The sequence below is a fragment of the Capsicum annuum genome, chromosome 1 (assembly GCF_002878395.1).
Source record: "Capsicum annuum cultivar UCD-10X-F1 chromosome 1, UCD10Xv1.1, whole genome shotgun sequence".
Taxonomy (NCBI): Eukaryota; Viridiplantae; Streptophyta; class Magnoliopsida; order Solanales; family Solanaceae; genus Capsicum; species Capsicum annuum.
In genome coordinates this window covers 159,843,812-159,861,981 of record NC_061111.1, presented here as the reverse complement: position 1 = coordinate 159,861,981, position 18,170 = coordinate 159,843,812, and positions in this window count along the sequence as shown.

Here is an 18,170-nt window from a genome sequence, read left to right as displayed (position 1 = left end):
TTGTTCTGTTTATCATACAATATGTTTATTACTTGGTCTTGCATCAGTTTACCATGTCACATGCATCATGTTCAGCCTATATCAATTATTTTCCATCTCACATACTCAGTACATTCAAATATTGATCGCATACTTTCTTTGCGCTATATTGTCTTATAATATAAGTTCTAACGCTCAACATTTAGATCATGCTTAGTACGATTCTGCACCATATCAGTAGCAGTGCTTTGTAAGTACTCATCATTCAAAGGCCAATTATCAACATTTGTTTTCAATATTTTTTCCTAGTTTCAGACAATTGAAGTTACTTTGGGGATTTTCCTAACAAATCATATGAGTTAGAGGCTTTAAAACTGATAGTTATGTTTTCAACATGTTGACTATGTTAGACAGTCTTAGTTTTGGTATCTAGTATTGATTTTGACTAATTATAATCAAGTCATTTTAGTTTAGTTTCTGCTTAGTATCTCATTATTTTCTTCAGTATTCTTAGTGTTTTTCTAGGTCATGGGTTAGATTGAGGTCACTTATGACTCTAAGAACCGTGTTATGATTAAGAGGCCATCCGGGTTGTGACAATCTGTGTCCTAACACTACCATCACTGTACAAGGCGAAAACCAAACGATTATTTTTCCTTCGTTAGGAGAAAAAGATTTACTGGGTAATAATTCACATATTCCTTTAGCATTGTTAGTAACTTGTAAATAATCTCAATCGATAAATATTTTGTTTCAATCAAATTTGCATTTTGCTTTTCTTATCTGAGCCACATAATTGAAATAAATGGTACTACACGATGCGAGGAGACTGGGAGAGGCTTAGTATTTATATTATTAATTTAGTTTTGTGAAATGAACTTATTCCATATATGTTGAGCTTCTGGACATTCTTTGATAATATGCAAGAGATTAAGCATCAGCATGTGGTGGTGGGGCAGCAGAGGAGGACAGAGGGAGAGACAAGTGATAGAGGGTTCATCCAAATGGTGAAAATAAGCGTAGATCTTTATTTTATTAATAATACCAACATCCTATTATCCGGAAAAGGTTGTTTTCTTTAAAAAAAAATCAAATCAATTTTCACTAAAAAAACCCTCCTTAGATAGGTTTAATAAAAACAAATTAAAATTAATAGAGGTCGGTACTTTTAAATTTTGTTTTGAGATTTGAAATCCAAACAACAGACCAAAGGAGGTTGGTTAAATTAAACGCTTTGCTTTTTTTAAAATCAAGTATTTTCATTAAACTCATTTTCCCTGAAAATTTCCTACCTTTTGAGGTCAGTAATTATTATCTTTTCTTAACAAAATAGACCAAAGTTTGATTTATTTTAAAAATTATTTCAGTTTTCTAACCTCGTGAGGTTGATTTATTTAACTCCCAAATGCAACGAACTACCTCGATGTTACAATGATCACTACTGTCACGACCCAAAACTAAGGTCATGAAGGCACTTATTGCAGCAAAGCCTTGACAATTAAGTCAACCACCCAAACTAATATGTAAGAATAAAATCATACATAATTACCAACGCGAGACACCTAAAACAAAGTCAGACCTCACATGAATAAAAATTGCATAAGTCTGAATAATAATGATACCATACACCATTCCAAAACCTGGTGTCACATTGTAAGAACAAATCTAAATACAACATAATGTCTTAAAATACAATTGATATTCAAAAAAACTACAAGTTTGTCTCTGAATACAAAATAAGACATAGGATAGAAGGAGGTCTAAGGTCGACTTTGAAGGCGTAGACCAGCTAATACCTCAAAATTCCAAAATCTCCATAAGAACTCAGCTGCCACGCAGCACACTCATACTTGAATCTGCACTGAAAGGGCACAATAGGGATGAGTATGGTCCACTTGTACTCAGTAGGTATCATATTTGACTGAACAAATTAGAAAATAAGATATATAAATACATACTATGAGCACACCATATGAAGTCAAAAAATGTCCCAAATGGTAGCTCACACCGTCTCCACTGCCAGTTCTAAATATAACACATAAGCCAGAAAACATGTACGTAAAGAAATAGAATATATATTCATTGAATCAAGCACAATAGTACCACACTGAAGAAGTACAATGTATGAAATACAATGATGATGATAATGACGATGTGATGAAGGTTATCACATAATATCCATATACACCTACTGAGCCTCAACGCTCCCAGGTAGGACCCATAGGAGGTTCGCAACCCATATACTATCTCAATATTTAATCCCAATGTCAATATACTTATCTACTCTTCGACTGGTGGGCTACGACAGAGGGTTTTGTAAAAATATCTTATTTCTATCGAATTCAATATCTCCACAATGGTACTAATATCTCATAAGTATATGAATGATATGAGAATGTAATGTTCAAACCCAAACTAGTATAAATATCATCAAAATCCATTAATACGTGTACACATAAGCTCAAAATCCACTCAATATATCAATCAACCATTATTTCATATTACAAATGTACCATTAGAGTGAAAAAATTCAAGAAGGACATCAATAATATTACATTAACCATTAGGCATTTCAATCATGAAGAGAGCAACCAAATGCATACTAAAGGCAAATAATATCAGATTAGGCCCTACACGGGTACACAATAGTTATAATATTATTTTCATGATATTACCCATACTGATAGCATGCTTTTATATAAATATTAACTATCCATCCTAGTTCGATGAAAGTTAAGACATAACCTACCTCATGACGATAAAATCCAAGCCTAAAGTCCTTTAATGCCGAGAGTCCTTGGAATCAACTAAATCATACAAATATAGAATCTACATGTTAAAATGAAGCCAATGATATCCATATTGGCTATTTCTAAGCTGGGGTCAAAACGAACCCCAGAATGGATTTTTCAAAAAAAGGGTAATACTAAAGTTTTTGCTTATAAAACTTTATCCATGATTAAAGGAAGCCATAGAATAAGGATTATAAATGGGGATTAAATTGAAGTAAAAACATTTTAGTCCTTCGGGGCAAAAATCCTAAAATTCCACTTTTTAAAATCATATTTAACGAGTTTTAGATGACAAAAACAAATTAAAATAATTGAAATTGTGATTTGAAGCTTACCCAAGCTCGAAAATGGAAGAACTTGTCCAAAAATCTCTTAACCCAAAACTCAAAGTCTCAAAAGAAGAAGAAAAATTAAGCAAGGCATATTTTTATACCCCCGGCGTTGAACGCTTCCGCTTAAGCAGTCGTTGCTAAAGTAGTCCAGCTCAAAAAGGATAGACCGCTAAAGCAGTCCCCTACCATGAAAGCAGTCGAGGTCTACTTTAATAGTACTTGGGATGCTAGCGGTACCATGGCTGCTAAAGTGGTTGCACCAGATTATTGTTGTATCAACAACTTTGCTAAAATTGCAAAGTTGTGAATCGAGCCCTCGGGATTCGTTTGGAATCCTATGGAGGCAAACAAAATATATTATTATACTAAATTCAAAATTTCAGACTCAGTGGCGACATCAGATTTTGAAAAGACGTTGTCTTCACAAAATTGACCCCCAAGACCCAATTTCACAAATTTTCAAACCGAGGGTTAAAATAAGATCCAAAAGTCATAAAATTGAACCAACCATGGTTCTATCAAAAATTAACGTTCTGGAAATGTTGGCATAGTCTATTTTTCCATCTGATATATAGAACAAAAAATGTTGATCAAAGTCAATTATAAGCCATTTTTAACCTCTAAAAACTACAAATTTGCACAAATAATTCCAAATCATATTGGGAACCGTGCCAACCAAGTCTACACCCCAAGAATATCATGTAGAAACCACAAGGATGTAAAATAGTCAAAATACAAAAAAAAAGAAAAAATTCACAAAATCAAGTCTTTACAATATCCACCACTAAGAATCTAGTTCGTCCTCAAACAACAGACAAAGAAAATACCTGAATCAACAAAAAGCTCGAGGTAACTACTATGCATGTCAAACTAAACCTCCAAAGTAGTTTAATCTATAGGACTATTTATCCACTAGACATTAACCATCAGAATACCCCTAGAACACAACTACCTAACATTCTGGGCTAAAATGGAGGTTTGCACCTCAATAAAGGATAATCTCTTATCTAACTGCATTGTGTACCAACTAATGACATGAGGCTCATCCAGAATATAATGCTAAAGCATAGATATATGAATAAATGGATAAAAGGCTAAAAGATCTGGGGGAAAGTCTAACTCATAAGCTATATCCCCAAAAGTCCAAAAAATCTCAAATGGCCTAATATATCTAGGGCTAAGCTTGCCTCCCTTCCCAATCCTCATCATGCCCTTCATAAGAGAAACACAAAGAAAGACTCGATCACCAATGCTAAATATCAATGAACGAAGACTCCGATCCACATAACATTTCTACTTACTCTGAGTCGCTCGAAGTCTATCCTAACCAAAACTCTGTCCAAAGACTCACAAAGCAAGTCCGTACCTCAAGGTCTAATCTTACAAACCTCAAACCAACCAACTGTAGAGCGATAATGCCTATCATATAAAGCCTCAAAGAGTTCCATATCAATACTGGAAGCTATTATTATACGTAAACTCCACCAAGGCCAAATGCTACTCACATTGACCTCTAAAATCCATAACACAAGTGTGGAATATATCCTCCAATACCTAAATATTCTTCTTTGACTGACCATCAGTCTAGGGTGAAAAAATATACTAAGATACACTTGAGTACAAAACTTCTTCCGAAATGCCTCCCAAAAGTGAGAAGTGAAAAATTTACCTTTATTTGAGATTATGGACACTGGTACACCATGGATACGAACTATCATGAACATAGATATAGGATAACCTCTCAGCACTTATGGCAACCTAAATAGGAATGAAATAAGCAAATTTGGTCAATCGATCAATGATGATCCAAACACTATCAGAACCATAAAAAGTATGAGGCAACCCAGTCATGAAGTCCATAGTGGTCTATTATTATTTCCACTTGGGAATGGGTAACCTTTGAAGTAAACCACCAAGCCTTAAATGATTAGAGTTAACCTGCTGATGACATAGGCAACAAGCAATAAAGTCCACTACATCCTTGTAATACCCCAGGTCTTGGACTCTAAGAATTTTTAGTGTTGACGACACTACCCAGACTACGACTCAGAAGATGAGTCATTATCACTCATTATGAGTCGCAGGGTAAGACTCATAATCTTACTTGTAAAGTGTGCCCAAGTTACTATCTTGATTACGACCTAGACCTCATGAGTCATTACGTAAGGTCACGAGTTATGTGAAGGAATCGTGACTATAAAAATGCAATGGACCAAAGTTTTTACTCAAGCCATGAGTCCAGTCAATAGCCTGTGACCAGTCACCATGAGTCGTTAGCCAAACTGTAATGACTGGGATCAATTTTCCTGCACATTTTCATTAAGGGTGTTTTGGATTTTTTCTTCCTTTACACTTAATCCATGACCTTAAAATGTCTAAGGTTTCTTTTTAACATTAATTATCAAATCATAAAAATCATTCTGTCCTCTCAAACTTCTAAGCAACAGAAATTAGGGTTTTCAAGGGACTATTCATCTAAGCTCCAAACTCCAAATTTTCTTCAAATTTCTATGGTGTTGAGGCATGTCTCTCCTACATAACTTGATTTTTATATAAAGACATATGTTTAATCATTATTCAAGTGAATTCGATTGTGGGTTTGAAATTAGGTTGAGGATTTTGAATTGTTTACTGTTGCAATTGCTTTACCCATGTTTTGAATATGATATTCATGCTTTAAATTATGGTTTTTAAATCGAATTGGTGTATGGTTATGGGAATTTGAAATGGGAAACATGGGTTCTCCAACTTTTTGGATCGTGGCTTGATAATGGTAATATGCTCAACCCATCTTCATGAACTTTGGTTTTAAATGTGGAATTTGCACGATTTAACTCACTTTTGGAACTATTGCATTAAATTAATGGAAAAATATATTAAAATAGGCCTTGGTGTCCATGGTTTGGTTTAAAATAGAACTTGGAAGTTAGTTTGTTTAGTTGGATTGGAATGACATAGTTGGACTTAGATTATAAGCATAATGTGTAAGATGATATCAATAGTAAACGCCTTAATAAATGACTCCTGGGTTAATGGATGGGATTATGCATAAATGTTTTAATTTGGGGTTCAATGGGGTTGTGTATCTCTCCGTGAATAGGGAGGTATCGGGGGGACCAATACGAGAACCCACATTTGCTGACATGGGGTTTCTTTATGAATATATGCATCGTTCACACATTATATATTTTTGGAATGGTGGGATCCGTGATATCTTTGTCCCTCTATCTGATTTCCTCGGTTCATGTGGCTAACACGCACTGGGGCCTTTTCAGCAGGGAGAGCTGAACCCCTATAGCCCGCTGTTTTCTTTTGGATGAATAGAGCTACACAGTCTAGGTTAATGGTTTTAAAATCTCATGTTTATGACCCTATACCCAACCCCGACATCCTGTATATATGTATATATGAATGTATGTATGTGGTTAGACTGATTTTGGACATGCCATTATTTTATCACTTTTCTTGAGTTACATGCCAGTTCTTATCCCATTGACTGTCCCTAGGCGCTACATCATTTCATGATAAGGGTCCTAGGGCTCTTTACTTACACATGTGCAGTCTTAGGTAGAGCAGATATAGGTTGAGTTGTTGTAAAGTGGTGAGCCTCCATCATTCTAAAAGCATTACCATTTTATTAGATTTTGTTTCTAGATTTTAGGAATTGAAGAGTTATATTATCATGGTCGAGGGCATGTCCTAACCTGATTTGGTATTCTAGTTTATAGAGGCTCTAGTGGACAAAGTGTGGGTTAATTATTTGTTTTGGATTCTTAGAACTTTTCTATTGGTTTATATATCATTCTTATTGTTTGGTTTTGCTTCCACTATTATTTTATTATACTCAAGTAGTTAGGCTAGGGGGTGGTCTCCAGCCCACGGTGGGCTTGAGATACCCGTCATGGCCAGGACCTGGTTTAGTTTGTGACAATCCTTTCTCATATTACCCCACCAGTAGTTCTATCTCAAATCATGATACATGTTGGTCATGAGCCTTCTCCAAAATCAACCTCACCCAATAACCCCCTCTCGGCATGCAAACTTGCCCCCCATTCATCAAAACACCATCTGAGTCAAATGAGGCTTCCTTATCATTGCCATTCAACACCTTATCCCAAATCACTTTTAAACCAGCATCATCAAACTAATAGTTTGAATCTTCCCCATCAAGCAAGATCTAGCCTCCACAAATGCCAAAACACACTCAAGTGTCAAAATATCAAGCCTAAACATCTAGTTATCCAAAGACTAAACCTCTAAGGCCAAAGGCCTCTTCTAGGTCAAAAGATGCACCAAACTACCTATAATAGTTGAGTTTCAGCTCAAGGCATTTGCAACCAGATTAGCCTTTTCCAGATTATCGATAATAGTAAGGTCATAATCCTTAAGCAACTCAAGCCAATAAAGCTACCTTATATTAAGAACCTGCTAGGTGAAGAAATATTGAAGGCTTTGATAATCCAAGAAGATCTCACAACGAACTACATATAGATAGTTCCTCCATATCTTTAAAGCAAAGACAACCATACACAACTCTAAATCATGGGTAAGGTAATTCTTCTCACGGTGTTTCAACTAATGAGAAGCATATCACCTTACCCTTCCACATCAACACGGTACCTACTCCAACACCAAAAGCATCATAAAAGATGATAAAATCCATTTCCTTCCTAGGAAAGGGCAAGATGGGACTTGATGCCAATAAATCTTTGAGCTTTTGAAAACTCGCCTCACAAACATCAGACCACTGAAAAGAAATCTTCTTTTGAGTCAACTTTGTCAAAGGAGCTGTAATAGATGAAAAAATCCCTACCAAAGCACTGATAGTAGCCCTCTAAACTAACAAAACTCTAAATCTTGGTAGGAGAAGTAGGCCTAGCACAATCATGAACCCCCATAATATTGTCTAAATCAAACATAAAACTATCTTTGGTCACTACATGACCCAAAAAAGAGACAGACTCCAACCAGAACTCGGACTTGGTGAACTTAGCGTACAACTTCACATCTTTTAGTCTTGAAAGAGTAATCCACAAATGATCCTCATGGTCGGCCTCACTCTTGGAGTAAACAAGGATATCATCTATAAATAAAATGACAAAAGAGTCGAGATACGATCAATACACCCGATTTATCAACTCCATGAATGTGGCTGGGGCATTGGTAAACCTGAAGGACATGACCAAGAACTCATAATGACCATAGAGATTTTGAAAAGCCATCTTTGGAATATCCAAATCTTTAATCCTAAACTAGTGATACCCGAACCTTAAATTAAACTTCCAAAACACTAAAGCACCCTGAAACTGATCAAATAATTCATCAATACAAGAAATAAGATCTTGTTCAACTATCAATAATCAATACACATATGCATAAACCTATCCTTTTTCTTCACAACAGGATAGGTGCACCCCCAAGGTGATACACTAGGCCAGATGAATCCTTTATCTAACTATACCTGCAACTAATCCTTCAATTTATTTAGCTCCGCTGGGACCATCCTATAAAGAGGAATGGAAATGGGCTTGGTGACCATCTCAACATTAATAGCTAAGTCAATATCATAATCCAAAGGCATACCAGCCAAATCCATTGGAAGGATATCCATAAACTCATAAACAATATAGACAGAAACCAAAGAAGGTGGTGAATCAACTCTAGTATCAAAAATATAGGACAAATAAGACAAACAACCCCTCTCTATGAAGCAATGAGCCCGTAGAAAGGATATAACTCTCTTGGGACCCGAATGAATTGTACCTTCCAAGCTATCCTGAGAATACCCGGTGAAACTAAAGTCCTAGTCTTAACATAACACTCTAGAATAGCATGATAGGGAGATAACCAATCCATGCCTAAGATGACATCAAAATCTACTATATCTAGGATAATCAGATCTACCCAATTCTCACGGCTCATGAAGGTCACATTGCAAGATCGATGCACCCGATCTACTACTAAAGAATCTTCTACAAGGGTAGATACACGAATAGGCATAATAAGAGGCTCACTAGTAGAATAAAATCCATATACAAAATTTGCAGACACATAGGAGAAAGTTGACCCCAGATCCAAAAATACAGATGTAGATCTAAAATAAACAGGGATGATACCTATGATAGCATCGAAAGCCTTTGCCTCTGGTCTAGTGAGTATAGCATAACATTGTCCACATACACAACCAAAAAGGGAAACCTCGTTAACACCACCACAAGTACAGTCACCTTTGCCTCGCATACCTCTAGTAGCACATTTACTACCTATAAGGTCACTCTCACTATCGATATAAGAGAAGGCCCAAAAACACAATGAGAGCAATCCTTGTCCACATGGATAAACTCATAACACACATTAAAACCTCTATAGTCTGGATAAATTTGAGGAGGTACGGTTGATCAAAGAGACCACCCAGGGTTGACACTCGACAACCCAAAGCCGCTGAACCAGAAGACCTACTACCTAAACCCTGCATGTACTGGGCTGCCATGTACCTATGATAATCTCTAAAATTTTTACCTCAAAAAGTGTGACCACTAAATTCTCCCCAACAACACACCCTCTTGGAACCTCCTTGAGTAGATCAATAAATAGCCTCAGTCATCTTGGCATGATCCACCACACTCTTAAATGATTCTCCTAACACCAACATCTGTGTAGTAGCTAACTAAAAAGTAGAATCTAATCCCTTCACGAGCTTCCAAATCTTCTTGGACTCAGTGAAAATACTAGCAATAAAATATCTGGACAAGGCATTAAAACATGACTCATACTCGACAGCATTATGTAGCTCTACTCCAAGTGATCAAACCATCTCTCATTTGATCCCTTAAATTATAGGGCACAAACCTGTCCATAAAGGACTCAAAAAACTGATCCCAGGTTATTTCTGGCAAAACAAGAGGTCTATAACTAAGAAGTAACCTCCACCAATCTCTGGCTATATCTCTTAACTTGTAGATAGTAAAAGCAAATCCATGTGACTTGAGCGATCAAAGGTTATACACTTTCTCTCAATAATAAAAAAAGAATTAGTAGAAATCCTTGCCCATAACACCACTGAACTTAGGTATACCCAAGAAAGTAAATCTCTCAAACCTCTTTTGATCCTCAGAAGACATAATAGGACCCAAAGTAATAGGAGACATAGTAAATCTAGCTGGCTATGATCCCACCTGAGAGGGTAACACAGATGAAGGCTAAATTCCTAGACTTAACGTACCTCACTCTGATACTAGCATAGAAGGAGGAACAATACTCGGTGCCTACAAAATACCATAAGCAGATGTCGGTATCGATGAAGGAACCATACTCAAAACCATAGGAATACCTTAGCAGACTCTGGCATAGATGGAGGTACAACACTCGAAGCTGTATAAATACCAAGTGCACTCAAAGGAACACACTCAAAATGAGTTAGAAAATGAATCAATAAACCCTCTAAGATTGGGGTTGTAATACTCAGTAGGACCTACATCTCTAGACTGCTCAACCTCGATCTCAGGGGAGATCCCTATAGTACTACCTCTAAAAGGGGCATATCCTTGTGCCTATCCTTTACCCCGATCTTATCTGCGACCCTTTCCTTGTCCGTTAGGCTAGGCTCCTTCCTCGCAGGCCAGTACAACATCCCTATCCTCATGGGATCTAGTCATCACTATCAACATAGAAAATATTAAAACTCAATTTAGAATATAGGATATTGAAAATCCTACATGATAAGTAATAAAATAAAGAAAATTTCCTAAAGATATCTTATAGCCTCTTAAAGATGGATATGAACATCTATATACCTATCTGTAAGACTCTACTAGAAACCCTATTCTTACATTGATGAGATCAATGAACCTAACTCAATTACCAATTTATAACAACCGAAAAACTAAGGTCAGGTAGTCAGTTATCGTGGCTAAGACTTGACAAGTAAGCTAATCACCTAAACTGATATATAAGAAGAAAATCATACATAATTCCTAAAGTAAGACTCCTAAAATAAAGTTAGACCATAAATGCACAAAAATAGCTGAGGTCTGAATAATAATGATACCTACACTATCCAAATACTTAGTTTCACAGTGTAAGAAAAAATCGAAATACAACAGAAATCTAAAAATACAACTGAATTTAAAAAACTACAAGTCTATCTCTAAATACAAAATATAACATAAAATAGACAAAAGAAGGTCTAAGGTCGACTCTGAAGGTGTAGAACAACCATTACCTCAAAATCTTAAATACACCGCACTTACTCAATTGTCGTACGGTGCAATCAAACCTGGATCTGCACTGAAAGGGCATAGTAGAAATGAGTACGGCCCACTTCTACTTGGTAGGTATCATAGGTCAACTGAACAAAGTAGAAAATAAGAGATATAAATAAATACTATGAGCACGTCACCTGCAATCAAAAAATATCTCAAACGACTACTCACACCATCTTCACTACCAGTTCTATATATAGCACATAAGTAAGAAAATAGGTACATAAAGAAACAGGATAGATATGTATTGAATCAAGCAAAAGTAAACCACACTAAAAATGCATAATTTATGGATTGCATTGATGGTGATAATGATGATGTGATGTGACTGAGGTTATCGCATAACCTCCGAATACACCTATCGATCCTTAACTCTTCTAGGTAGGACCCATAGGGGGTTCGTAACTAATATAATATCTCAATACTTAATCCTAGTCTCAATATCTATATCTCCTTTCTGACTAGTGGGCTACGATACAGGGTTTTGTAAAAATGTCTTATTTTTGTCAAAATTAGTATTTTTACAATGGTATCAATATCTCATGAATGTATGTATGATATGATGATGTAATTTTCACAACTAAATTAGTATGGAGATCATTAAAATCCATTCAGTACATGTACAAGTGATTGTAGAATCCACTCAACATATGAACCAACCATGATTTCATATGAGCAATGTACCAGTAAACTAAAAAAATTCAAGTAAGACATCAATAATATCACATTAACTTCAAATTAGGCATTTCTATTATGAAGAGAGCAACCAAATGTATTTAAAAGTCTAGTAATATCAGATAAGGCCCCCACATGGGCCACAAGTATGAAATATCATCTCAAACCACAAACAACAACAGTATAAGACCCCACACAAGCACAAAACAATTATAATATTATTTTCATGATTATTACCAACACCATTAGCATGTTTTTATATAAATATTAACTACTCAATCCAATCTGAAAAAAGTTAAGTCATAACCTACCTCATGACGATAAAATCCAAGCCTAAATTTCTTCAATGCAGATTGTTCCTTCTTAAACGGCCTTAGAATCAACTAAATTATACAAATATAGAATCTACACGTTAAAAGAAAGCAAATAATATTCATATTGTCTATTTTTGAGTCAGGGTCAAAACAAACCCCTAAAGTGGGTTTTCAAAAAGAAAGAATAAAACTGAAATTTTTATTTAAAGAACTCCACCCATGATTAAAGGAGATCACACAAGAAAACCCAAGTGAAAATAGGTTAAAACGAGACTTAAATTAAAGAAAATCCATTTTAGGCCTTTCAAACCAAAATTCCCAAATTCCACTTTTGAAATCATAATTTAACAAGTTTTAGATGACAAAAATCAAAGTAAATAATTGAAATAGTAATCTGGATCTTACCCAAGCTTAAAAATGGAAGAACTCGTCTAAAAATCTCTTGACTTGAAGCCCAAAATCTCAAAAATGAAAGAAAATTTGAGAAAGACATATTTTTATACTCTCAGCGCTGTCCACTAAGTGGTCAAATGGACACTTAAGTGGTCACTGCTAAAGAGAGTGTTGATAACTAAAACTATCCCCTACCTTTAATTCGGAGACTGCTAAAGTGGTCAAGGTCCTTTTTAGAGGTACTTGGGCTACCAGCTAGGCCTCCGCTTTAGCAATCCCGTGGCTGCTAAAGCGGCTACACCATATTATTGATGTATCAGCAACTTTACTAAACAAGAAAAGTTGTAGATCAAGCCCTTGGAATTCATTTAAAATCTCTTGAAGGCAAATAAAATATAATACTAGACTAAAATCGATGTTCTAGTCTCAGTAGCACTATTAGATATTCAAAAAGAGTTTATTGTCACATAATTGACCCCCAAAATAAATTTTATAATTTTTTGAATCGAGGATCAAAATGAGATTCAAAAGCCATAAAATCAAACCAATCATGGTATTAACCCAAAGTCAATGTTCTAAAACTACTATCGCAATATATTTTCCCATTCAACACACAAAATAACAAATGTTAATCAAAATCAAATATGACCCCTTTTTAAGATCATAAAAACACAAACTCACACAAATTATTTTGAATTAAAATGGGAACCACACCAACCATACCCACACCCCAGAAACATTATGTAGCAACCACGAGGAGGATTGAAATGGTAAAGAAACCTAAAAAGGGAAAAAATTCATAGAATCAAGTCCATACAACTGTGACAGAGGACGCCTAAAATATGACAGTACCTCAAGTCACCAACTATCTCATGCACAAGCTCAGCCATCTCACGTAGTACTTGTACTAGGATCTACACTAAAAGGACACAGTAGGAATTAGTATGATCTACTTGTATTCAGTAGGTAACATCGTATTAAGCAAAGCAAAAAATAAGATAATTAAGATATACTATGAGCAAGTCACCTGCAAGTAGATATACCATCTCTACAACTGTTCTAATATATAAATACACAAAAAATTAAAACAACACACATATATATATATGTGTGTGTGTGTGTGTGTGCGTGTGAAAATACATTGAAACTAACCAAAAGTGAATAAAACTAGGAAAATCAAGCAAGATACGGCTATAAATATAATGCAATGCAATGCAATATGGATGGAAAGAATGATGAAAGTCATCGCATGAATTTCTATATAAACCGACCAAGATCATAGCTCTAGGTAGGACCCACGGGGTGTTTGCAACCCATATACTATATCTCCTATCTCAATCTCCACTCACCTCTCTAGCTCATGTTCAAGGAGAGGATTTTCACAAAAGTGTCTCATTTTCTTTCAAAAATAGTATTTCTCATTAGTACTAGTATCTCATGAATGTATATATATGGAATGAGGATCTAATGCTCACAATCAACTCAATATAATGATATCCAATGAATCTAATATGTGTGTGTGTGTGTATATACATACATATATATGTATATATATACACACACATATATATATGCATATATGTGTGTGTGTGTATATATGTATATATATAAGTGAAATCAGAAATCAACTCAATATGTCCACAATTCTTGATCATCTATTCTAATTAGGCACCATCAGAATAAATATGCATGTAAGACATTATTCATATCATATTAACCCCTAACTTAGGCATTTTTATCATGATAAAGACAAACAATGCACAAATAAGACCTACATTAGTAAAATAAACCCCCACATAGGTATCTTATTTAGAATAAAGGCATTCAAATGCATAGATTAGGTCAAGGATGTCAAATAAAACCCCACACGGGCAACACATAATACCAGATATCGTAAACCAACAAGAATAAAATATAACCCTCCACACGGGCACACAAAAGTAAAAGAATAATCTTGAAATGTAAATCCCATAGTTATTTCCCCAACCCATAGCATGCTTTAATTATTATTTAATATCTCCAGCTCAATCTGAAAGAAATTAAGCCATAACCTACCTCGAAATGATAAAATTCCTATCTTAAGGTGGTTCAACATGGAGCCTTCCCTTTATGAATGACCTTAGAATCAACTAAAACATTCAAATATTGCATTTACATGTTAAAAAAAATAAGGAAACCCATATTGCCCATAGTCGGGTTGGATCAAAAACATATTCAAAAAATGAGTTCAAAAATGAAAGGGGTAAAATATGAATTTTATTTTAAAGCACATTTTCCAAGGTTATAAGAGTCAATAGGAGAAATCCCACATTAAAAGGGTTAATGAGGTCTACATCAAACAAAAATCCTTTAAAGTTTACCCTTTAAAACCCTAAATTTCTATTTTGAAATAATGATTTAAATTGTTTTTGATGATATAATCAATGAAAAATAATGAGAATAAGGTTTTGAAGCTTACCTAATTTCAAATGATGAAGAAACCCTAGGAAATCACCCAAATCAAAATCTTGAGGTCCAAAAATGATGGAGTTTAAGAATTTTGAGGATTTTATATTGTTCAGTAAATAAGGCCTCACAAACATAGACAACCCTTCGCATTTGCGAGGGTCAACTTTGATGAACAAATTAATTTGGCCTTTGCATTTGTGCTTCAGGATTCGCATTTACGAAGGTCCAAGAATCGAACCCTCGCATTTGCGACATCCCAATCACATTCGTAAAGAAGGTATTAGCCTGGTCTAACACAATTACTCATTATGATTGTGGTTACCACCTGACGACCGCAAGGGGATTTTCTTCTCAGTTCTATAAAGAAGGTTTTACACCTGCACTAGATTCAATAACCCAACTAAATGCAACTAGAAAAGTTTCCAAATAAATCATCAAAATTTATTCAAGGCCTGGCAGAAGTAAATCATATACGATACTAGGTCATATTAGATGTTTTGTTCTCAATTGGGACATTGGATATTCAAAAAAATATTGTTTTTTTATAATTTTACGCCTAGACCCCCTATTTACTATTTTCCAAACAGAGGATAAAAATGCAATATAAAGGTCCCAAACCCAATCCAACCAAGCTACCAACCCAAATATGATATTCCAGATCTGCTGGCATAGTCCATATTTCAATACAACACTCAGGACAATGAATGTTGACAAAGGTCAACTATATGGCTTCTCTAGACTCTAAAATCCACAAACTCGCATAAATCATTGTCAATCGCATCAGAAACCATGGCAACCACCTAAAAACTCCAAAATTAACATGAGACAACTACAAAAAAGGTAAATATGATCAAATAAATAAAAATAGTGTCACGACCTATGCCAAGGCCCTAGACTCGATGGGCATCCCGAACCATGAAGTCCTGAAAGACCCCTTAGCATACTATCATAAGCATAACACAAAAGAAAATCAAAGTGTGAACTCTATAATGAAATTTAAGTTGATTTTGTGATCAATATTTCAATAAAGTTATGAAAATACAATAACCAAATCTCATCTACAAAGTCTCTAATGATAACTAACTTTATATGCCGAGACAAGGCCCCTGGTTGGACCATAAACTAAAAGAAGTCAACCTATGAATAAATTCTCTTTGAAAGATGGATGGCTCACCAAATGTATCGTATCCAAATTTTTTATTGACGTGATGGGCCATAAGATTGTGCCTCAGAACCTGTATTATGGCGGTCTCAATACTTGGAAAGTATTGGTACGCATAACAACCAAAATATAATGTATATTTCACGTAAAATAATTGAGGGAATTATGAAAACCATTTATCCTAATATATAAAAAAACATATGGGCATATTTAAAGAGCTTTAATTAAATCTTGCAAAAGCATAACTTAACTCTATCTTCTTTATCTTAGTTCTGGGCTAGATGATACAATCTACAGTTCTAAAAGATATCCCATGGGATATAAGGGATCCGCCCTTGACTCAGCGATCAAGCCCCCAACCCAAGTTTACTGCAAGGGCTAGAGTTTCTGATTTTTCATATGCCATAGAGATTAAAGCCTACATAAAGTCCATGTTTTAAGACATAATAAACCCACATCGGTAAAATACGATTTCAGGTAATGAGTTATCTGAACTTATGCCTTCTTCGGGTAATCATCTAACCCTCTATGAGCCCCTTTTTAGACTTTCAAAACATGCACCTTACTCAACACATGATCTGAAGTATGAAAAGTCTGTAGTTTATTCTACTATGAGTCTGTCATGACAATTATCTAATTTGGCATCGTTATAACAAGACTGTCAAGTCATATAAGCCATATTATGTCTATAACCCTTTTAATTAAAAGCATGTTACTTGAAAACCAAAATGATTCAACTATCATATGAGAGTTCTTATTTCAAAACATATAAAACTTATGTGAAACACTCTCTTTTCAATACTTTAACAAGTGTGGCCAATTCTAACATAAACACATGTAATTCTTCACTAGGAAATGAGAGCATTTTGATCAATAATATAACACCCCATATTTTAGGACTAGTCTTTAAACCACTGTTCCTAGATTCATTTAGAGCCTTTGGTTCATTCAAAGTTTGGTATTCAATTCTACAAGGGTATACTTTGAATGTGTAGAACTTTTTATACACGTAGAATTTTAAAGCTAAAGACCCAGCAAATAGTAGATGATTAGTTAGATTTCCACAGATACCAATTTCACCTTAATTCGATACACCAGCGACATATTATAGCCATTTTTATGAGAGGCAATGAGGTCACGTGATAATCCCACACTGCGGGGCTTACATCACCGCTATAGAGTGGGTGTCGTAGGCTCTATCACCCCGAACTAAAAATATAATCACCTAGCCCATTCTTTTACATTTTTAACTTCTTAAGGGTTCAGAGTCACTTTGGTCCTTTCCCCTCAACCTCAAACGTCCAAGGGATGATTTATAGCATCAAAAAGGGCATTATTTGCCCATCTTCTTCAAAATTACTCTCATAACCCCCCCCCCCCACACACACACACACTTTACCCCATGAATAATGTACAAGGCTTCCTCTTAAGAACACAAAGAATTCAAGATTTCTAAGTTCAAGAAACATTAAGAAATTCCCAAGAATCTTTAAGAAATCATCTAATTAAGGTAAGTAGGAGTTCATCCATGGGTCACCTTTTACCCATGGAGCCCAAAAACCCCATTTTCAAGTTCAAAGTTATGATCTTTACATGTTAATATGAATTATATCTATGAAACCTCCATCAATTTTGATTATGTATCATGTTTATAAATGATTTTCATTGAAATTGCCTTGATATGTTTGAATGGTAATTTTCACATGTTAAATCCTTAACCCATGTTTTTGAGATTGAAATTATGTGATTTCATGGTTTAACTACTCTTATGTTTTAACTCATGATCCTTATGTGTTTGATTTCAAGTTAAGAGT